This window comes from Martes martes (assembly GCF_963455335.1).
Source record: "Martes martes genome assembly, chromosome: 4".
NCBI lineage: Eukaryota > Metazoa > Chordata > Mammalia > Carnivora > Mustelidae > Martes > Martes martes.
In genome coordinates this window covers 89,387,872-89,403,142 of record NC_137891.1, presented here as the reverse complement: position 1 = coordinate 89,403,142, position 15,271 = coordinate 89,387,872, and the positions used below count along the sequence as shown (strand labels likewise).

The following is a 15,271-nucleotide window of genomic DNA, read 5'->3' as shown; positions in this document are numbered from 1 at the left end:
ACTGAACATGTTCTCACATTGAGCATATCTGAGTGCCTGGGCAGCATTAGACACTGGATTCTTTTGTACTGAGAGGGACCTGCTTAATGACTGGCACGGTCTATATCTATTTACAGAAAATCAGTTCCATTGTGAGGAGAAAGAAGACCAAGACCTGATATGTCCCAGGTAACTCCAAAGACTCATGGGTTGTCATAAGAGACTCTTAATCTGAAGAAACAAACTGAGGGCTGCTGGGGGTGGGGGAGGGATGGGGTGGCTGGGTGATGGACATTGGGAAGGGTATGTGCTATGGTTGAGTGCTGTGAATTGTATAAGACCGATGATTCACAGACCTATACCACTGAAACAAATAACATATTATATGTAAATAATAAAAAGAAAGAATTATGGATTGCTATTTCAGTGGTTAAATTTAAGGACTGCATTTCAATGAAAAAATAGAAACTGACGAATGTATCTATTTCATCCATTCTCCAACCAGAAAGTATCTCTTTTAACCATGATATGCATCCTCACTGTGTTACATGGCTAAATTCCATTAACGGACCCCTCCCTCTCACTAACCTTTCAGTTGAACTTGGTGAATTGATTAGTCAGTGGGATTCTCTGCATTCCCCTGTTGTCTTCTTTTGGTAAATCCACAGTGACAGGCATAGCTGTCTCTCCCTCTTTGGTGTTACCACATTGAGGATATATTCTAGCAAAAGAATACCTAGAAAAAAATTCACGTCTTATCACAGTAGTTAGAGAAAGAGTCACTGAACAGTTGTCACAGAGTCAGTGACAGAGTCAGTGACAGAGTTCAGTGTCACTGAACATCCTCAACCTCTTCAGGATGAGGATGTCTTTTAAAGTCATGTTCACTTGATCACCGAACATAACAGCAACAGCATTTATGCAAAAGTGTCGAAACCATCTTTAGGATTCTCCACAGTTGCTGTGAGCCATGACTTCCATTCTACAATCATTCAGTTTGTTGCTCAGAAACTCTGTTATCTGGCCACTGCCCTGAGATCCTTCTGTTCTCTACATATCTCTACTGTCTCCACAGCAGCCACACACTGCTCATGAAACAGGAGGATAGTTTTTGCATCAATAATGGCTGTGCTCCTTTGTTATGACTCTGCATCTCAGCTTCCCATCAAAACCAGTAGGATGCTGGGGTGTCTCCTTTTCTTGTTTTAATGTTCAGATCTCCCCACCCTCCTAGGCTCAGTATGAGGCTGCCAGAAGTGGAAGAGCAGGATGCCCAAGGGGATTCACTGGATGAATGCTATTTGACGGATTCACCCCCTCCTGAATGGTCTAACCAGCATGCAACTTATAGGAGGGCTGACAGCAACTCATTTAAAGATCTGGACATCTGTTCTGCTCTGGAATTAACTAGCAAGTCCTCCATTGTCAAGGTGACAAAGCTCCAACTGGAATCCCAAGTTGACCCCCTATGTTTGGTATCCCAAACTCTGGTTACAATGAGATGTCTCATCCCTGTGTAGAAGTTCAGTAGACATAGGGATGTCAGTCAGGCTCTAGGATAGACTTTTCAGCACAGACATCAGGTGAGTCAAGGACCTGCCCTTTTTTCCTCATCTCAGGCCCTACTTATGGCTTCTGACAGAAGTTAGGACACTGGATTCAAGGCAGATGTGACAACTCACACTCACTTGTCCTATACAGGCCAAGGTGTCTGTCTTTGTTCCTGATTTCCATTAAATGTTTCTCCTCATCTGCACTGCTCTTGTTTTCATACCCAAACAAAGTCCTTGCACTTTTATGCCTGTCCAAAGATGTCGTCAGCCTTACCTATATCTTTGAACTGGTTGTTTCCCTGGTTTGACTGCTCTGATCCCCACAGTCTGTGTCCTCTATGTTGGCTACCTTCAGTGAGTCATCATTGGAGTATCAGGACATCAACTTCTCTGCCATCAGCTGGCTTAGATGTTTCCCTGAAGCAAAGTTGAGCCTGGGCATTGCCCCTCCCCATGCATGTCTCCTATGTCTGTGTAGCACAAAGGATTGTACACAAAAGATTCCTCTTGATTTGAGGATTTGCAGATTCTATCCATCAGTCTGGTCTCTGTGTTGAAATGCCTTTAAACCATCACACCTAGAGTATCTCATGAGATAAGGGAAGGTGAGAAGGTTGCAGTAAGTTTTTAAAATTCAGGTAAGATGTTCCCCAGAATCTATGGTAAAACACACATTTCACTCTGTACACAAGACTCTTTCTATCTGGCCTGACCACATCAGGGAGCTCATGCCCAGTGGCTAAAGAAAGCAAACCATGACACATTCCCAAGACATTCCCTGAGGCCTCCTGGAGGATTTCTCTCACACTATCCTCTGCCCCGCTAAGGATAATTATGCCCCAGTGCTAGTTGTAGTGGATATTTAATTTTAATGCATAAATGGTGCTCTGTTGAATGTGATTGGCCCTCTCTTTATTTGTAGGAATAAAATATATGTAGGAATTGGTCTCAGTTTGTAGGAAGTCATAATGATCTTTTGGAGGAAGAAGACCAAGACCGGATTTACCCCAGGTAACGCTGAAGAATCATGGGCTTTTATTTAATGGTGACATCTGAGATCTAGGCAAATCTAGAAAGTGCTAAATGTATCTATTTCACCCATTCAGACACCCACAAAATGGTCCATTAGTAATGTTCTCTGTTTCACTGTGCCACTTATACAGGCCCCTTTCCTAATCCCTCCCAAACTTGGACCCTGCAGTCCCTTGGGGGAAATACACAGCCATCCAAGCCTCACTCAAAAAAACTGAAAAATCCCGAATACACCAGCTCTCTTTACATCTTAAGAACTGGAAATTCAACAACAAATTAAGTCAACCCTATGCATGAGAAGGGAAATAATCAAGATTAGAGCAGAGATCAGTGAGTTATCTAGAGATACAGTAGAACACATCAATGAAACTAGAAGCTGGTTCTTCGAAAGAATCAATAAGATCAATAAACCACTGCCCATACTAATTCAAAAGAAAAAAGAAAGGACCCAAATTAATAAAATTATGAATGAAAGGGGAGAGATCACAACTAACACAAAGGAAATAGAAACAATCATCAGAAATTATTAACAGTTCTATGCCAATAATTTCAGCAACCTTGAAGAAATTAATGCAATCCTGGAAACCTCTAAACTTCCCAGACTGAAACAGGAAAAAACTGAAAACCTGAATAGACCAATGTCTAGTAACGAATCTGAAGCAGTGATCAAAAACCTCCCAAAAAACAAGAGCCCAGGACCTGACGGATTCCCTGGGGAATTCTACTGAACATTCAAAGAAGAAATAATACCTCTTCTCCTGAAGCTGTTTCAAAGAATAGAAACAAAAGGAAAATCTTCAGACTCTTTTGATGACGCCAGCATTACTCTGATCCCCAAACCAGGCAAAACCCCATCCAAAAGGACAGTTTCAGACTGATGCTGGTAGACCAAGCAATCACAGGATTTCTGGCATTATCACGTTCTCTCTTTGATTCGGATCCAGCCTAAGATGCCATCTGTCTCTGCTGGGTTTGCATTACGATGTTGGCAAGAATTCATGGCAAGAAAAGTGTTTAGAAAAAAAATTTATGTCTCAGTCTTTAGACACGTAGGCCTTGGACACACAAGCTTTCTGGGAATCCACAATGTTGCCATAGTCGAGGGTTGTCTTGGGGTCTTCTCTAAATTTCACCAAAACGTATGCAAGAGTTGGTGCTGGTTGGACTGTTTTCTGAGTGTGCTGTGTGTTCTGACTGTCATGCACTGGGGAAGTTGAGACTGCTTCCCTTTAAACTCCCATTTTGGCCATGCTCTGACCACTTCCTGCTCTCTTTCCCTCCATGGATCCCTGAACTATCCCCAGCACATCCACACTCTGGCCCCAGATGGAGGCAAAATGGCTCATCTCCCTGGATGGGGACTTCCCGTTTGTTTCCTGTGACCAGTCCCTCCTCCTGCTGTCAAAATCAGCTGGGACTCCACATTGACTCAGCCCTTCTTGTTGCATCTCCAGTCCTCCTAGTGACAGAAGGCTCCACAGGGAGCTGCTAGTGGCAGAAGAGAATGAAGTCCCACAGAAGTCACTGGATGAATGTTATTTGACTTCTTCAGTTGGCCAGGACCTGTCAGACACCTGGAGGCCTTCCTTATACAAGTGCCTCATCCACATGTGAAAAGCAAGAAACCTTCTTGAATCTGCATGTAGATGGTAAGTACTCCCATTGTGAGGGGAACAATGTTCCTGGGGAGAGGGGGTCCCAGGAAGCCTGTCTTCTCTGTATCCAACAACCCAAACAGGCTGAAAGATGCATCTATGCCAAAAAGCCTTGTAGACTCACACTGGTTTGATCTCTGCTCTTGGATTCAATATTAAATTACATAGAGCCGGGGGAGGAGTCAAGATGGGGAAGAAGTAGCAGGCTGAGACTGCATCAGGTAGCAGGAGATCAGCTAGATAGCTTATCAATCCATTGTGAACACCTAAAAATCCAACAGGAGACTGAAGATCAGAACAGCAACAATTCCAGAACCAGAAAATCGACCACTTTCTGAAAGGTAGGACCAGCGGAGAAGTGAATCCAAAGCGATGGGAAGATAGACCATGGGGGGAGGGGCCAGCTCCCGGCAAGTGGCAGAGCAACAGAGCACAAAATCAGGACTTTTAAAAGTCAGCTCCACTGAGGGACATCGCTCCAGAGGCTAAACCGGGGTGAAGCCCACGCGGGATCAGCATGGCCCCAGGTCCCACGGGGTCACAGAAGGATCTCGGGTGTCTGAGTGTCACAGAGCTTGCAGGTATTAGAGCGGGGAAGCTGGCTACAGAGACAGAGCCGAGGAGTGAGCTCTCAGCGTGGGGTTACCTTGAACCGGTCGCAGGCTGGGTGAGCTCAGAGCATGGCCGGACACCAGGGAGACAGAGTGATTGAGCACTTTTCTCTGAGGGTGCACTGAGGAGTAGGGCCCCGAGCTCTCGGCTCCTCCGGGCCAGATATTGGGAGGCCGCCATTTTCATTCCTGTCCTCCGGAACTCTACGGAAAGGGAAAGCGGTCAGGGAACAAAAGCTCCTGAAAGCGAACCCGAGCGGATTACTTAGCCTGGCCCCTGATAAGGGTGTGCAATTCCGCCTCGGGCAAAGACACTTGAGAATCACTACAACAGGCCCCTCCCCCAGAAGATCAACAAGAAATCCAGCCAGGACCAAGTTCATGTACCAAAGAGAACAGCAGAATTCCAGAGGAGGAGAAAGCAAAACATGGAATTCATGGCTTTCTCCCCATGATTCCTTAGTCTTGCAGTTAATTTATTTTTTTTATTTTATTTTTTTCTTCTACATTTTTTTAAATGTTTACCTTTTCCTCTTTTAATGTTTTTGAACTAGTTTATCTTAACAATAAGTTTCACAAAAAATAATAATAATAATCTTTTTTGAACCTTCATTATTATAGTCATATATTATCCTTCATTGTATCTAACTTTATTTTTTGTATATATTTGGTATTTATTTTTTGTATATATTTTTCTTCTAAAAAAGTTGGGGTACGACTTCTTCTAATAGATCAAAATATGCCCTAAATCTAGCTCCGGGCTTGTTCTAGTTTCCAGCCCAAGCAAAATCTCTCCACTTTCTTTTTCTTTATTCTCCCAACCAACTTACTTTATCAACTCCTTTTTTAGAAATATAAAAAAAATTTGTTTTCATCTTTATAGGCATATTCCATCCCTTCATTGTATTTACCCTTATATATGTTTTTCATTCTTTAAGATTTTGGGAGGTAGTTTCTTCTAAGAGACCAAAATACGCTCAAAATTAAGTGGGTGACCCTGTTCTAGTCACCAGACTAATATATATATTTTTTTCTTTTTTATAATTTTAAAATTTATTTTCTTTTTTTTTTTAATTTTTTTTCTGAACTACTTTTTAATCCCCTTTCTCCCCTCCATGATTTGGAGTCTCTTCTGATTGGGTTAAAGCGCATTTTCCTGGGGTCTTTGCCACCCTTTTAGTATTTTATTTGCTCCTTCATATATTCTTATCTGGACAAAATGACAAGTCGGAAAAACTCACCACAAAAAAAAAAAAAAAAAAAAACAAGAGGCAATACCGAAGGCTAGGGACCTAATCAATACGGACTTTGGTAATATGACAGATCTAGAGTTCAGAATGACGATTCTCAAGGTTCAGACAGGCTCGAAAAATGCATGGAAGATATTAGAGAAACCCTCTCCAGAGAGATAAAAGCCCTTTCTGGAGAAATAAAAGAACTAAAATCTAACCAAGTTGAAATAAAAAAAGCTATTAATGAGGTGTAATAAAAAATGGGGGCTCTTACTGCTAGGATAAATGAGGCAGAAGGAAGAATTAGTGATATAGAAGACCAAATGACAGAGAGTAAAGAAGCTGAGCAAAAGAGAGACAAACAAATACTGGACCACGAGGGGAGAATTTGAGATAAGTGACACCATAAGATGACACAACATTAGAATAATTGGGATTCCAGAAGAAGAAAGAGAGAGGGGAGCAGAAGTTATATTGCAGAGAATTATTGCAGAGAATTTCCCTAATATGGCAAAGGGAACAAACATCAAAATCCAGGAGGTGCAGAGAACCCCCCTCAAAATCAATAAAAATAGGTCCACAGCCCCGTCACTTGATAGTAAAATTTACAAGTCTTAGCAACAAAGAGAAAATTCTGAAAGCAGCCCGGGAAAAGAAGTCTGTAACATACAAGGGTAAAAACATTAGATTGGCAGTGGACTTATCCACAGAGACCTGGCAGGCCAGAAAGAACTGGCATGAGATATTCAGAGCACTAAACGAGAAAAACATGCAGCCAAGAATACTATATCCAGCTAGGCTATCATTGAAAATAGAAGGAGAGATAAAGAGCTTCCAGGACAAACAAAAACTGAAAGAATTTGCAAACACCAAATGAGCTCTACAGGAAATATTAAAAGGGGTCCTCGAAGCAAAGAGAGACCCTAAAAGTAGTAGATCAGAAAGGAACAGACAATATACAGTAACAGTCACCTTACAGGCAATACAATGGCAACAAATTCATATCTCTCAATAGTTACCCTGAATGTTAATGGGCTAAATGCCCCAATCAAAAGACACAGGGTATCAGAATGGATAAAAAAACAAAACCCATCAATATGCTGCCTACAAGAAACTCATTTTAGACCCAAAGACACCTCCAGATTTAAAGTGAGGGGGTGGAAAACAATTTACCATACTAATGGACATCAGAAGACAGCTGGGGTGGCAATCCTTATATCAGATCAATTAGACTTTAAGCCAAAGACTATAATAAGAGATGAGGAAGGACACTATATCATACTCAAAGGGTCTGTCCAACAAGAAGATCTAAAAATTTTAAATATCTATGCCCCTAACATGGGAGCATCCAACTATATAAACCAATTAATAACAAAATCAAAGAAACACATTGACAATAATACAATAATAGCAGGGGACTTTAACACTACCCTCACTGAAATGGACAGATCATCCAAGCAAAAGATCAATAAGTAAATAAAGGCCTTAAATGACACACTGGACCAGATGGACATCACAGATATATTCAGAACATTTCATCCGAAAGCAACAGAATACACATTCTTCTCTAGTACACATGGAACATTCTCCAGAATAGACCACATCCTGGGTCATAAATCAGGTCTCAACCGGTATCAAAAGATTGGGATCATTCCCTGCATATTTTCAGACCACAATGCTCTGAAGCTAGAACTCAATCACAGGAGGAAATTTGGAAAGAACCCAAATACATGGAGACTAAACAGCATCTTTCTAAAGAATGAATGGGTCAACCAAGAAATTAAAGAAGAATTGAAAAAATTCATGGAAACAAATGAGAATGAAAACACAACGGTTCAAAATCTGTGGGACACAGCAAAGGCAGTCCTGAGAGGAAAATATATAGCAGTACAAGCCTTTCTGAAGAAACAAGAAAGGTCTCAGGGGCATCTGGGTGGCTCAGTGGGTTAAAGCCTCTGCCTTCGGCTCAGGTCATGATCCCAGCATCCTGGGATCGAGCCCCACATCGGGCTCTCTGCTCAGCAGGGAGCCTGCTTCCTCCCTTCTCTCTCTGCCTGCCTCTATGCCTACTTGTGATCTGTCCATCAAATAAATAAATAAAATCTTAAAAAAAAAAAAAAAAAAAAACAAGAAAGGTCTCAAGTACACAACCTAACCCTACACCTAAAGGAGCTGGAGAAAGAACAACTAAGAAAGCCTAAACCCAGCAGGAGAAGAGAAATCATAAAGATCAGAGCAGAAATCAATGAAATAGAAACCTAAAAAGCAATAGAACAAATCAATGAAACTAGGAGCTGGTTCTTTGAAAGAATTAATAAGATTGATAAACCCCTGGCCAGACTTATCAAAAAGAAAAGAGAAAGAACCCAAATAAATAAAATTATGAATGAAAGAGGAGAGATCACAACCAACACCAAAAAATACCAACAATTATAAGAACATATTATGAACAACTCTATGGCAACAAATTTGACAATCTGGAAGAAATGGATGCATTCCTGGAGACGTATAAACTACCACAACTGAACCAGGAAGAAATAGAAAACCTGAACAGACCTATAACCAGTAAGGAGATTGAAACAGTCATCAAAAATCTCCAAACAAACAAAAGCCCAGGGCCAGATGGCTTCCCAGGGGAATTCTACCAAACATTTAAAGAAGAATTAATTCCTATTCTCCTGAAACTGTTCCAAAAAATAGAAATGGAAGGAAAACTGCCAAACTCATTTTATGAGGCCAGCATCACCTTGATCCCAAAACCAGACAAGGATCCCATCAAAAAAGAGAACTACAGACCGATATCCTTGATGAACACATATGCGAAAATTCTCACCAAAATACTAGCCAATAGGATCCAATAGTACATTAAAAAGATTATTCACCACGACCAAGTGGGATGTATTCCAGGACTGCAAGGTTGGCTCAACATCTGCAAATCAATCAATGTGATACAATACATTAATAAAAGAAAGAACAAGAACCATATGATACTCTCAATAGATGCTGAAAAAGCATTTGACAAAGTACAGCATCCCTTCCCAATCAAAACTCTTCAAAGTGTAGGGATAGAGGGCACATACCTCAATATCATCAAAGCCATCTATGAAAAACCCACTGCAAATATCATTCTTAATGGAGAAAAACTGAAAGCTTTTCCACTAAGGTCAGGAACATGGCAGGGAAGTCTATTATCACCACTGCTATTCAACATAGTACTAGAAGACCTAGCCTCAGCAATCAGGCAACAAAAAGAAATTAAAGGCATCCAAATCGGCAAAGAAGAAGTCAAACTATCACTCTTTGCAGATGATATGATACTATACGTGGAAAACCCAAAAAGCTCCACTCCAAAACTGCTAGAACTTGTACAGGAATTCAGTAAAGCGTCAGGATATAAAATCAATGCACAGAAATCAGTCGCATTTCTCTACACCAACAACAAGACAGAAGAAAGAGAAATTAAGGAGTCAATCCCATTTACAGTTGCACCCAAAACCATAAGATACCTAGGAATAAACCTAACCAAAGAGGCTAAGAATCTATACTCAGAAAACTATAAAGTACTCATGAAAGAAATTGAGGAAGACACAAGGAAATGGAAAAATGTTCCATGCTCCTGGATTAGAAGAATAAATATTGTGAAAAGCAATATTTATTGCTAAAGCAATCTACACATTTAATGCAATCCCTATCAAAATCCCATCCATTTTTTTAAAGAAATAGAACAAATAATCCTAAAATTTATATGGAACCAGAAAAGACCTCGAATAGCCAAAGGAATATTGAAAAAGAAAGCCAAAGTCGGTGGTATCACAATTCCAGACTTCAAGCTCTATTACAAAGCTGTCATCATCAAGACAGTATGGTACTGGCACAAAAACAGACATATAGACCAATGGAACAGAATAGAGAGCCCAGAAATAGACCCTCAACTCTATGGTCAACTAATCTTCGACAAAGCAGGAAAGAATATCCAATGGAAAAAAGACAGCCTCTTCAACAAATGGTGCTGGGAAAATTGGACAGCCACATGCAGAAAAATGAAATTGGACTATTTCCTTACACCACACACGAAAATAGACTCAAAGTGGATGAAGGACCTCAATGTGCGAAAGGAATCTATCAAAATCCTTGAGGACAATGCAGGCAGCAACCTCTTTGACCTCCACCGCAGCAACTTCTTCCTAGGAACATCGCCAAAGGCAACAGAAGCAAGGGCAAAAATGAACTATTGGGATTTCATCAAGATCAAAAGCTTTTGCACAGCAAAGGAAACAGTTAACAAAACCAAAAGACAACTGACAGAATGGGAGAAGATATTTGCAAACGACATATCAGATAAAGGGCTCGTATCCAAAATCTATAAAGAGCTTATCAAACTCAATACCCAAAGAACAAATAATCCAGTCAAGAAATGGGCAGAGGACATGAACAGACATTTCTGCAAGGAAGACATCCAGATGGCCAACAGACACATGAAAAAATGCTCCACATCACTCGGCATCAGGGAAATACAAATCAAAACCACAATGAGATACCACCTCACACCAGTCAGAATGGCTAAAATTAACAAGTCAAGAAATGACAGATGCTGGCGAGGATGCGGGGAGAGGGGAACCCTCCTACACTGTTGGTGGGAATGCAAGCTGGTGCAACCACTCTGGAAAACAGTGTGGAGGTTCCTCAAAAAACTGAAAATAGAGCTACCCTATGACCCAGCAATTGCACTCCTGGGTATATATCCTAAAGATACAAACGTGGTGCTCCGAAGGGGCACGTGCACCCGAATGTTTATAGCAGCAATGTCCACAATAGCCAAACTGTGGAAAGCGCCTAGATGTCCGTCAACAGATGAATGGATAAAGAAGATGTGGTATATATACACAATGGAATACTATGCAGCCATCAAAAGACATGAAATCTTGCCATTTGCGACGACGTGGATGGAACTAGAGGGTATCATGCTTAGCGAAATAAGTCAATCGGAGAAATATAACTATCATATGATCTCTTTGATATGAGGAAGTGGAGATGCAAGGTGGGGGGGTTTGGGGGGAGGTAGGAAAAGAAAAAATGAAAAGATGGGATTGGGAGGGAGACAAACCATAAAAGACTCAATCTCAAGAAACAGACTGAGGGTTGCGGGGGGGAAGGGGGACGGGAGAGGGTGGTGGGGAAATGGACATTGGGGAGGGTATGGGCTATGATGAGTGCTGTGAAATGTGTAAACCAGACGATTCACAGACCTGTACCCCTGGGGATAAAAATACATTATATGTTTATTAAAATAAAAAAATTAAAAAAAAATAAAAATAAAAATAAAAAAATAAGAAAATAGAGGTAGTAAAAAGACATTCTAATAAATATCTTTTTGTTAACATTCATATGGAATGCTGTTTAATTTGGGGGGCGGGGAGCGGATGGCCAAACAACCTCTTTGAATAGTACACATCGTGTTTGTGCTCTGGTTCATAGCAGGAGGGAGGAGAAGGAAGTGCAGAGACCTCTGCCAGTGTGTTTATAGTGAGGGAATATTGTCCTTCATGTTCCTGCATTTTGGTTTACTTAGCTGTGTATATAGTGTATGTACTAGACAAATGAGTCCTAATTTTCAACATCTAGTTTTTCTAGATCTTAAAGAGGTTGGCAGTGTATGACAAATTAGTAAAATTAGCACATTCTGTACATATTGCATTGAAATTCAAAGGAAAGTTTTTCTTCTATAAATGACGTTTGGCTATGAATTTGTTCAACCACCTTTAAACATTACACTTGCCTGTACTTGTCTACTGGAATAGTGGTGGAGAGAAGGAAGTGAGGGAGAGAATAGTTTAGTCCAAAATCATGGTCGTATTTTGAAGGTACCTCCGATTATACCCATTGTTAGGTGTGTGCAATTTTATTTAACAGTGCTGTTGTGTACGTAGTGGACAAGTACCTATATGAAATATCTAGTCTTTCTAGTTATTTAGGAATGCTTGATGTATTTAAAAGTAGGGTAATGTTTCCTATAAGTAGCTTTTAAAAACTGATGGGAAATATGATCTTTGGAAATGGAATTTCTAAACCACCTCTCTGAACAGTATACTTGTTCCTTGGTTTGAGGGAAGTGAGAGGAAAGAAATTGCAAAAGATGCTTGGCTAGTGTGTACTAGGAAATTTCAGCTTATCCATTGCCCTATATGTTATGTGCATTTAACTTGACTGTATAATCTCTATATATACTAGACAAGTAGGTCCTAATTTTATAATATCTCGTCTCTAGATATGAAAGAGGTAGCCAATGTATGACAAAAGTAGAGTTAGTAAACACATTTTGCACACTTTGTGTTAAAATTCATCGAAAGGCTGTCTTCTGAAAAGGACTTGAAGAGATGACATTGTAGTCACATCTAAGTGACATGTGCCTGTTTGCACTCACCCACTGGGTTGGCAGTAGAGAGGAGTTGTGAGAAATGAAGGGTTCTAGACTGGAATATTTCCATGCAGAAGACACTTTCGGATATAAACCATTGTTCCATGAGTGTAGTTGATTACACTACTGAGTATACAGTGGACAAACTTAAGTCCTTATTTGAAACATCTAGCCTTTCTAGATGTTTAGAAGTGCACAAAGTATGTTAAAAGTAGAGGTAGTAATCCTTTTGTTAAAATTCATATGAAATATTATTGTCTTGAAAATGGAATGATCAAAGGGATCAAACCACCTCTCAGAGCAGTACACACTCTTATGATATTTGTGCTGGTTTAGGGAGGAAGGAGAAGAAAGAGCAAAGGGCTTTATACCAGTATGTTTAGAGTTAGGGGGGATTAACCATTGTCCTGTATGTCTGCATTTTATTTTACTGAGCTGTGTATATAGTGTATATAAAGGACAAATGAGTCCTAATTTACAACATCTAGTCTTTCTAGATGTTAAAGAGGTTGCCAATGTATGACAAAAGTAGTTAGTAAACAAATGCATTGTGTATACTTTGTGTTTAAATTCATAGGAAAGACTATTCTGAAAACAACTAGAGGAAGTGAAATTGTTAAAATCCCCTCTAAACATTACAGATGCTTATACTTCCCACTAGGTTGATAGAGATGAGAAGAGGAAGGGTTCTAAGCTAGAATATTCTTTCAGTGCTACTATGTATGTAGTGAGCAAATTTTTAAATAAATCCTTACTTGAAACATCTAGTCTTCTGGATGTTTGAAAGTGAACATGTTAGAAGTAGAGTTGCAGCACTCTTTATTGTTAATTTATGGGAATGTTTGTACTTTGGGAATGGAGTTGTTAAACTTGATGTCTTGGAGAGTATGCTGACTTTTCATTGCATTCACTAGGGGATGGGGACGGGGGCAGGGAAGAAGCGAGGAGAAAATGGTTCCGTGCCCATGAGTCTTCAAAGTTCTGTATGTGCATTTTAGTTAACATTGCTGTATGTCAAAGGATAAACGAGTCATAATACCCAAAGTATATTAAAAGTAGAGGTAGTAAATACTCCCTTTATGAATGCCCTTTTGTTAGTTTTTAGGAAGGACTGTTCTAGGAGTGTCTGTCAATCACCTCTTAGAGCCAGATGTAGTCCTAGACTTGGTCATTAAAATGGTGGAGGGAGCAGAGGAGGGGTGAAGGGAAGGGCTTTTTCCTGGTTCTCTCCACATAGAGAAGACCATTTTAGGTTATAACCACAGGTCTGTATGTGCCTTGTTATGAAATACCTGTGTTTGTTGTGGGCAAGTTTCATTATTTTGTAACACCTAAGCTTTTTGGATGTCCTGAGGTGACAATGTGTGATAAAATGTACAGCTAGTGAATCAACATATTTATAAGTTTCTTTTTGTTATCGTTGATAGGAAAGAAGCATCTTGGACATGCAATTGTTACGCTGTCTCAGAAATGTCAGGCCTTAGTAGGTTGGCAGCAGAGAGGCAGAAGGAAGTATAGAGGGAGAGATGTATGCGGATGTGTTCGTTCTTCTATTGTAATAACTGTTAATTATTGTGTGTGCATCTCTTTCAATGGAAACAAAGGCCCTTGCTAATATTTGAATAGTCTAGATTGGATAATGAATTCTTTTAGAAGCGTTATACATTGTGTACTCTTACTTAGGTCTGTTTTAATTACATATTAAGAGAATGCAATGTTTTAATTGTAACCCTGCCAGTATCTTTATCTAGAGGCCTGTTGCCATTTTTGTCTTTTCTGAATTTTTTGTCACCAAGAAAGGCAGGATTACATTTTTTTCTTTCAGATGGAGTTGGTGTAGTGTATTCTTGGTTATCAAAATACTCACAGTTTGAGGACTTTGAAATGGTAAATATTCATGGTGTATAAAAAAGCATGATACATAACTATGATCTTAATTATATTAAAATGCTTACTTTTGTAGATATATACATGGGACCTAGAAGTCAAACTGTAAACTGCTTCTAATTACGGATGACTTTGTTCTTTGCTTCTTGTGTTTTTCAATTTCCTTTTATGCACATGTTAACTTTTAAGATTTTTTTTTTTTTTTTTTTGACAGACAGATCACAAGTAGGCAGAGAGGCAGGCAGAGAGAGAAGGAAGGAAGCAGGCTCCCCGCTGAGCAGCAGAGCCCAATGCAGGGCTCGATCCCAGGACAGGACGCTGGGATCATGACCTGAGCTGAAGGCAGCGGCTTTAACCCACTGAGCCACCCAGGTGCCCCACACATGTTAACTTTTAAAAAATAAATTTTTTAAAACCCCAAAAAAGTTTTTCTTTCTTTCTTTTGTTTACTTTCTTTTATTTGCTTTCTTTCAAAGTTTATTTCTTTGAAAAATGGTTTGCTTTCTATTTAGCCCATCTGGTGTCATAAGAAAACTCACTTTTGGGGTGCCTGGGTGGCTCAGTGGGTTAAGCCTCTGCCTTCAGCTCAGGTCATGATCTCAGGGTCCTGGGATTGAGTCCCGCATTGAACTCTGTGCTCAGCGGGGCGTCTGTTAACATTATTAATTTCATAATTAAAATTTCAAAAACGGACATTTAAACAGTACATTGATTTGTTTTTTCATATTTAATATACAACAATGGGTATATACATGGCACAAAAAAAATGAGGGATCATAATCGAAAGCCGGAGTCCTGGCCCAGTCCCATGCTACTTCTCACCAATCTGACTGTTACCTCCTTATCACTGAGTAACATGGTCTGTGTTCTTTATTTATCTTTAGAAATTTTCTCATGACTTAGAGCT

At 39.9% G+C, this 15,271-nt stretch overlaps 1 protein-coding gene across 1 annotated transcript in view; it reads left to right on the top strand.

Annotated features, from left to right (window-relative positions):
- The window catches only part of LOC308341633 (myomegalin-like), a gene marked incomplete at both ends in the record, with an annotated part of 134,856 nt that overhangs the window by 3,162 nt on the left and 116,423 nt on the right, over positions 1 to 15,271 (top strand).